Source organism: Gorilla gorilla, chromosome 9, assembly GCF_029281585.2.
Source record: "Gorilla gorilla gorilla isolate KB3781 chromosome 9, NHGRI_mGorGor1-v2.1_pri, whole genome shotgun sequence".
Taxonomy (NCBI): Eukaryota; Metazoa; Chordata; class Mammalia; order Primates; family Hominidae; genus Gorilla; species Gorilla gorilla.
The window spans coordinates 132664429-132673241 of record NC_073233.2 but is presented as its reverse complement, the minus strand read 5'-3'; positions in this window follow the sequence as shown (position 1 = coordinate 132673241).

The window sequence follows — 8813 nt, the reverse complement described above, 5'->3', positions numbered from 1 at the left end:
GGAGGACCACGCCCTCTCGCGGCTCTCTCCGCCGCGCTCCCGCTCCTGCCCCAGCCCCTCCGCCTACACGCTTGTATCCAAGCCTCCTACACACTCCATCCTCCCGGGCGCAATCCCCTGGCTTGCTAGGCGGCAGACTGCCAGGCAGATGTACGCCGGAGTAGGCAGAAGGAGGCCCCCGACACCCCGAGCACAAACACCCACATCTGGGCACAGCACCTACTCCCGCTCAGAGAAAACCACGCACCCCTCACCCATCCCTCCATACTTCCACAACCTAGCAGGAGTCCCAAATATGGCTCCCTTTAACTTCACTCCCCCTCAGTCCGCAAAGAAAGGCTCCCTAACGGGCGGTAAAAAGGTCTCATCATCACTCCTGCTACAGACGGAGAAACCTGTTGGTACAACCTGGCGATGGGCATGCGTCCACACAAAAGCTCACAAGCCCCACATGTCCACATATGATTTTCCCAGGCCTTCTTCCAGCATACAGACACTGCAGATACAACCTGCAAAAATAACTACGCAGCCCTTCAGTTGCAGGTAAATGCGGACACCCTGTTGTGGGCGCCCGCGCGCTCACGCGCGCACACGGACAGTCACCCAACTCAAGCTGTCGGCATGACGTATCTATTATCGATCTGTCTACATGAGCTGCAACAAACAACACCATATATGCACAACACCTATTTTGTATGTATTTATATATGGGCACAGACTTGGAAGAAGTATCCTCCTCCCTTTCATACCAGACTCTGCCTAACCTTTTGATCTGCTGCCTCAGAATAAGACAAAAGCTGGCCATCCTCGCCCTTGCTCCTGAGAAGAAGAAAAATACCCTAAACCTAAGTGTAGAGAATTCGAAGTAATTGGCTCTTGGGTCCATGATGAGGCAGGATGTGGGCTTCGTGAGAGGCTGGGAAGGGGAGCTATGGAAAGAGCATCTGGGAGGGACAGACTGCCACTGTTGTGGTCGTCAGCCTCCCCCAACTCGGCAGGGTACAAAAGCTGGCAGTGTGGCTTGTTATGTGGGTAGGGTAGGCCTTCTCTGAGAAAACCAGAAAGTCTTTCTCAGCTAAGGTCCCGGAGAAGGGAAGGAGGAAAGGATGGCTCCTGCTGGAAGCAAAGGTGGGAAATGCCCTGTGGCTCTGGTTGGGACAGCAGATCCTGAGACAGCTCTGCTGTGCATCCCCAGTCCTTGGCCATGACCAGGGACCACATGGCGGTGACATGCTTCCTTTCCACCTAGATGTTTGGGCCCGAGGCTCTGCTTGCCAAAGGAAAAATGAGTGGGAGAGAAATGCCTGAGTCCATTCAGGGTGGGGATAAGGTTAGCCAGCTTGGGGTCCCAGGCTGAGCTGGATGCTGGCCGGGATTCCAGGGCTTGGGGTGTAGGGGTGTCTCTCCCAGCATGTTTGGGACCCACCCACTTTTGTAACGAAAAATCTGTTCCCCAATCTGTCTCTGGCACATCTTCCATCTCCCCACCTCCTCCAAGTGGCCAGATGTCCTGGGAACTCAGGTCCTTGCCTAAATGACGCGCACATCTGTGGCCTTCTGTTGTGCCAATTCCTGCCGGACTTCAACTCCAGAATCCAGAGAGGAGAGGAAAGGGGGAAATTGGGGGACAGAGTGGATACCAGGCCTAGACTCCGTGCTTTTCTCTTCCCAAATTAGAGCTGAGGAATTCGGGATTTGGTGAGTTTGCAGTAAAGTCTCCCAAGTTGCTAGGCAACATCCCTCTGCAGACTGCGCTGCCTCTGGGCCCTTCTTCCTGCTGGTCAGAACTGAAGGGGGGGTATCTTTACAACACTGCCCCCCCACCAACTCCCACACAGGCAGCACAGCCCTTCCCTCTTCCTGAAGGACACCTTTGTGTGGGGTGAGGGTGTCTCTGAATACTGGAGGGCCCATAGGAGAACAGATACGGCAACTGTCAGTTCCATCCGCAAAGCAACCATTTCAGCAACAGCCCACTCAAGGCGCCTACGCAGAACTGGCCACAGTGCTGGCCCTGGGGGATGGGCAGGCTCTGAGGTGAGGAAAAGACAGAGAGGAAGGCAGAGCCTGAGATGAGAAGACAGACACTCACAAACTCAAATACCAGTGGCAGGAGCAGTAACACATATGGCCTCATAGAAATTACACACACAGACCCAAAGATGCAGACACACACACTGCCCACACACCCAGAGACACACACCCTGCACAGGTTGTCACCCACTGACATCCAAAGACATGCTCAGCGTGGGCCCCTTAACCACTGTGGGGCCAGGGCACCCACTAGCGCTGGGGAAAGGTCTCTCTTCTGAGCCTCTAGGTGGCTGGGGTTTGTCAGCAAGGTGGGCTGGTGGGACTCAGCCTGTGATACTCAAATAGATGAGCTAGGACAAAGGACAGATGCAGTAAGGGATGGCTGGGTCTGCCTCTGCAGGCTCTGGTCTTTGGCAGAATGATGCCAAGTTATACTCCCCATGGTAACCTGCCTGGCCTAGGGCCTGGGTGCCACCGGTCAACATTTGGAGTATGACCTACTGTCCAGATGGGCTTGGACTCGTGGTTGTTCTTGACTTTTCAAATTTTAAAGCTTCTCACCTACAGTCTCCAGCCCCCATAGCTACTGAAGGAAAACTGCTGGCCTGGAAAGGAGATGAGCTCTGGAAGGGAAGGGCCAGGTTAGGGAGGCAACTGGGGCCTGTTGGTGGGTGCCGTGGGATGGAACCAGCAGGAAGCATGGAGGTGAGAGGGGTGAGGAATAGAAGCCAAGGCAGGCGAGGGATAGACAAAAGAGAGGATAAAAGATGGATTAGTGGGAAGCTCCTGTGGTCCAATACAGATTCTTCTTGGGACCGATGGAAGGGGATTTGGAGAGGGTTGGTCCTAGTAAGCAGGCAGAAAAGCCAAGGCACGTGACAATCTATTTCCCAATAACTTGTGGCTTCCCCTTCTCGGAGTGGGCACCTTCTGAACTTCACATCCTGGCTCAAGCCCGTGGAGGGACCCATAATCAGAAAGGGGCTAGAAAGTAAGAGGCCTGTGTCTTTGGTGGAGCTGATCTGGGGGCTTCTTAGGTCAGGATTTTACCCATTTGAGTGGAGGGGGTGGAGGTAGCAGGAAATTCAGTTTTCTCTGCAAATATTTCAGCTTTTGCTGTTGTAGTATTTTTAGCAACCTGGTTGGCAGAGGAGGAGCCCGGGTACATTTTTAAAGGGGCCTCTGCCAGGCTGGAGGCCTCTTCCCACCCTCACCCCACATGTCAGAAAGGAGAGGGGGAGAAAGCACATGGCTTAAGGGGTCCATTCAAAGGTAGAAATCAGGTTTGCTGGACATTAGGTGACCGTTGAGTCATTTTCACCAGTAGTCATTTTGTTCTGTCGTTGTCAGCATCATGATTGTTACCGGCATTATCAAGAGGAGTAAATATTTCTTGAACTTCTGTTATGTTCAGGGTGCTGCTAGGGAGGCAATACGGAAGGCTTGATATAATATATTTCCTAAGATGGGGAAATAACCAATATTCTAGAGTGAGTTCTAGGCTAAATCTGAATAGCACTTTACAAAGTGCTACCACATGCATTATTTAAAGTGGTGCTCTCGAGAACAGTGTGAGGAGGTATTACTCTTTCTTTCTTTCTTTTTCTTTCTTTCTTTTTGAGACAGAGTCACACTCTGTCACCCAGGTTGGAGTGCAGTGGCACAATCTTAAGCAACCTCCACCTCCCAGGTTCAAGCGATTCTCCTGCCTCAGCCTCCTGAGTAGCTGGGATTACAGGTGCTCACCACCAGGTCAGGCTAATTTTTTTGTATTTTTAGTAGAGACAGGGTTTTGTCATGTTTGCCAGGTTGGTCTCGAACTCTTGGCCTCAAGTGATCTGCCTGCCTCAGCCTCCCAAAGTGCTGAGATTACAGGCATGAGCCACCGTGCCCAGCCTAGGAGGTATTGTTATTTCTAACCTCTTTTTCTGAGGAGGAAACTGAGGCTGGGAGAGGTTAAGTGACTTGCTATTTGTCCAGCATTAGATCTCTGATGAAATGCAGAACTAGGACTAAAACCCAGGAGTTCTGACTTTGAATTCTGCATTTCTCCTGTACAGTGCTCCTAGCGTAAGCTAAGCAAATCAGACATAATCTCTTTTCTCTTGGATGTTGTAATCCAATGGAAAAAGTACATATACGTGTGTGTATAAAATAATGAACGATAGATACGAAAGGAATTAAGCAGACAGTAAATGTTCTGGGAGTTGAGGTGTGGAAGAAATGACTGAGAATTTGGATGGTCAAGGAAGGCTCCCTGGATGATGGTTTGAAGCAAGCGTGAATCCAAAAGTATCTGAGACAGGTATCAATCAATTTGGAGAGTTCATTTTGCCAAGGTTAAGGATGCACCTGTTGACACATCTTCAAGAGGTCCAGATGACATGTGCCCAAGGTAGTTGGGTATAAGCTTGCTTTACAAGTTTGTACAAGGGGTACAGTTTGCTTTTATGCTTTTTAGGGAGACATAATACATCAATCAATACTTGTAAGATGTACCTTGGTTTGATCTGGAAAGGTGGGATAACTTGAAGCTGTGGTGGAGAGTGGTGGCTTCCAGGTTATAGGTAGATTTAAAATTTTTCTGATTGGCAATCAGTTAAAGGAGTTATTATCTAAAGCCCTGGAATCAATAGAAAGGAAATGTCTGGCTTACCATGATAAGCAGAGTTTTATCATGCAGACAAAGCCTGCAAGTAGCAGGCTGCAGAGAGAATACATGGTAAATGTTTCTTATCAGACTTAATGTCTGTGTTGATGTTAATGCTGGTCGGCTTTTCCTGAATTCCAAAAGGGAGGAGGGTATAATGAAGCATGTCAGACCCCCTGCCTTCCCATCATGGCCTGAACTAGTTTTCCAGGTTAACTATGGAATGCCCTTGGTTGAGAGGAGGGGTTTGTTCAGATGGCTCAAGGGAGCCTTAGAATTTAATTTTTGGCTTATGCAAAAATATGACTTAGATAAGTGAAGAGGGCCAGGAGTGGGCAGAAGAGCATCTGAGGCAGAAGCAATTGTGAGCTATGCACCACACTTAGTGTCCCTGTGAGTGCATGCCACCCCAGCCCAGAAGGGCCCTGAGGTCAGCAATCCCAGTATCCTTCCTCTTACCCAGGGTTTTATGTCCAAAGCTCAGTGCTCTGAATTCATCTACAGTACCATAGCCCTGCTGCTCCTCTGAGCTCTAATGCACACCTGCCCCTTGCTCCTATAGATGTGCCAGGTGTCTGGATCCTCTGCCTTCATCCCGTTTTTTCTAGGTCTCAGATGTAGTTCAAAATCCTGGATGTGGTAGCTCCTTATTCCTATTTTGCTCCAAACACCTACTTGTTCTTACCTTTCCACCTCCCTTTCCTCAGCTTGCTTCCCCACCTCTCCTAATGTGTGAAAGCTCTGATGGCTAAGCAATGTGTGTCCCTGCTGGGCCTGCACATCCTGCCTGCAAACATTAGACCAACACAATTTTTTTTTTAATAACAAGGCACCAACCGTTTGAATAACAAGCCCTAGAACAAACCTAATAATAAGCATTTCAGTGTTGGTTCAGACAACGACCTGTTTTAATTGATTTCTGCAAAAAGACTTACATGAGATGTAGTTTTTACCTTATTTCTTAGTCCATTTAAAGACGTTTGCTCCTTTTGTGGTTCTGCTGGATAGTCAGATCCAAGAAATTCCTGGTTTAACCAGCAATGCATGCCTGCTGAACCAAATGAGGTTCAGGCCATTCTCCCCAACATTGTCTACCTCTAGGCAGAAGGAAGGGGGAACTCTTATCCAGGAGAGCGATATTCTCTTAAAATCATCCAGAATGAGTGGCTCTTGCCTGAGTGTATGTGGTCAGCATCCCAGGCTCACACTTTTCCATGCGGATGCTCTCTTGGTCTGACAGCTTGTACTGATTGTTCTAATCTGGATCCACTGGCTATGGCTATGTCATTAATTTGGCATCTAGTATTTATTGCCTCATATTAACACTTAAAAAACTTTTTTATTTTAGAAAAACTTAAACATATGCAAAAGTAAATAAAGTAATGAACTCCACTGTACCCATCATCCACATTCAATAATTCTCAACTTATCATCAAACTTATTTAATTCATATGCCTTCTGATTCCCCCATTATCATTTCATTCATAAGTATCTAAGTATGTCTCTCTGAAAAATATGGACCCTTTAATACTTACTTTTAAAGCATATGTTCATTAGCCTATACATTCTGTGGGGAAACAGATTAGATTCTGAGGATCCAATGTACAATATGGCAGCTACAGTTAATAACACTATATTGTTTACTTGAAATTTGCTAGGAGAGTAGATCTTAAGTGTGATCAGCACACACACGTACACCAAAAATGGCACCTATGTGTAGTGATGGATGTATTAACTAATTTCATGTGCTAATCATTTCATGAAGTATACATATATTAAATCATTCCACTGTACATTTTGAATATATACAATTTTTATTTGTCAATTATACCTCAATAAAGCCTGAAAAATATAAAATGAAGGCTGGGCATGGTGACTCATGCCTGTAATCCCAGCACTTTGGGAAGCTGAGGCAGGCAGATCAATTGAGCTCAGGAGTTTGAGACTAACCTGGGCAACATGGTGAAACCCCATCTCTACAAAAAATACAAAAATTAGCCAGACATGGTGGTGCATGCTTGTAGTCCCAGCTAGTTGGGTGGCTGAGGTGGGGGATCACCTGAGCCTGGGAAGTCAAGGCTGCAGTGAGCTGTGATTGTGCCACTGCACTCCAGCCTGATAGAGCAAGACTCTGTCGAAAAAAGAAAAATACAAAAATGTAAAGAAAAAATAAAGAGATGAGAGATGTTTTCTTTACCACTGTAGCCTTAGCACAATATCCAGAACATAGTGGATACTCAATAAACAGTTTTTGAATAATTGAATGAATAAGGCGGAGAATGAAAGAATGTATGTCAGAGGAAGCAAGCAGTAAAGAAAAGTATATTGCTGTGGTCAGGCATGACCTTCTTTGCAGCAGGCCATAATTCTGTTAGAGGTCCAGGTATGTCTTCAGCAACAACTGAGAAGTTAGGCCTTAAATAGGGAGGCAACTCTTCATCTCTCTGAGATTTGGTGCTGGGGCTTCCATTTTGAGGAGTGGAGACAGAGAGAAAGTTGATGCTGAGGTGGCCTCTTTTGGGGAGCAGTTGGGAGATAGAACAAGACTGGGCCTGAAAGCCAGGAAGGAGCCACGTCTGTTCCAATGGATCTGGTTTAATGTCACTCTCTGTCTAGTTCCATTTTATTATTTCCTTCCTTTAACTTGGTTAAGCAATTCTACTTTGTCTTAGCTGTGTGAGGGGACATTCAAAGAAGAGTTATATACTTGGCCTTGGGCCAGAGAGGCCAGGGTGCTTGGTGGCAGTCAGCTTGGTGGCAGCAGTCCTTACGGAGGCATCACAAGAGGAAGTGACTTTTAGCCTTCGTGGCCTTAGTGTCCTGTCGCAATGCAGGGATTTGTTTCCAGTGCTAATCTTGGAGGGTTTTATTTTTATTTAAAAAGAGGAGACATTTCTTTCATTGGGTGGTCTGACATAGCAGATCCCAGTTGCTTAAATAAGCTCACAGGCTAATGACTTCTACCTACCAGGTCAAAGCGGCAGCCTGTTGGGTAGACGAAGACCACCTTTTCACTGCTGTTTATGAGGAATTAAGGGCCTAACACCTATCATCTCTAAACCAATCCAAGTCAGCCATCTGGCTGAAGATGGTGTTACCAATAATCATCTTCTACTGAGTTTTCATATGAGCTTCTCATATAAGTGTTGGCATGTTCTGAAGTTTTAGACTTCAGAAGAAAGAAGACATTGACAGGATTGTTCCAGTGGACTGTCGTCCACTATGGCCAAGATACAGATGAGCAGATATTACAAGTCAGCCATTGCAAGGCCTGGGTGGCAGGCCACGTGCAAGCCAAAGCTTCTTCAAGGGTATACCCAAAGTGAAAGATACTTGACATAGCCCTGGACTTGGATCATGACACAGGAATTGGTTATATGAACAAATGTCTTTCTTTATGTAAAAATGAGAGTTCTCTTACCCAGATAAGCCCTGGCTCTAATCTTGGAAAATGATGATTGTTTTGACTTTTCTTTTTCTTTTTGGTCAGACTGAAGCATTGAAAGGTAAAGAATTATTAACTACAAGTTTTTGCTATTCTGTAGTTTGGGTGGGACATTTAAGTTAAATGAGATAAGTAGCGATAGTTATTTGGGTTGCTGTATTTGTGTTATTTTTGCTTTGCCTTCACGGGATTGTGTGTTGGAGTGGGGTGACTGAGGGGAGAGCTGGGACGTGAGCTGTTTTTGGATTGGGTTGTTAGTGGAAATGTTCTCTCTGCTTAGAGAAAAGGCATGTTTAGAGAGAAGGAAATGAAAGTAAAAACCACACTTCATTTTGACCCTGGGGTCTTAGGATAAATTTTCCATGGATGTTCAGTGTTCATATATACCTAGTAGAGAGAGTCAAAGGTTTGTACTGGATACAATCCTATCTAGTAGATGTTCTTCAAAAGAGGAAGAATATAAAGCTTGATCCTTAAAGGAGAGATAATATTGCTGTTTTTTTGTTTGTTTGTTTTTAATTTGGAGTCTCACTCTGTCACTCAGTTTGGAGTGCAGTGGTGAGATCTCAGCTCAGTGCAACCTCTGCCTCCCAGCTTCAAAGCGATTCTCCTGCCTCAGCCTCCTGAGTAGCTGTCACCTGCCACCACTCCTGGCTCATTTTTGTATTTTTAGTAGAGATGGGG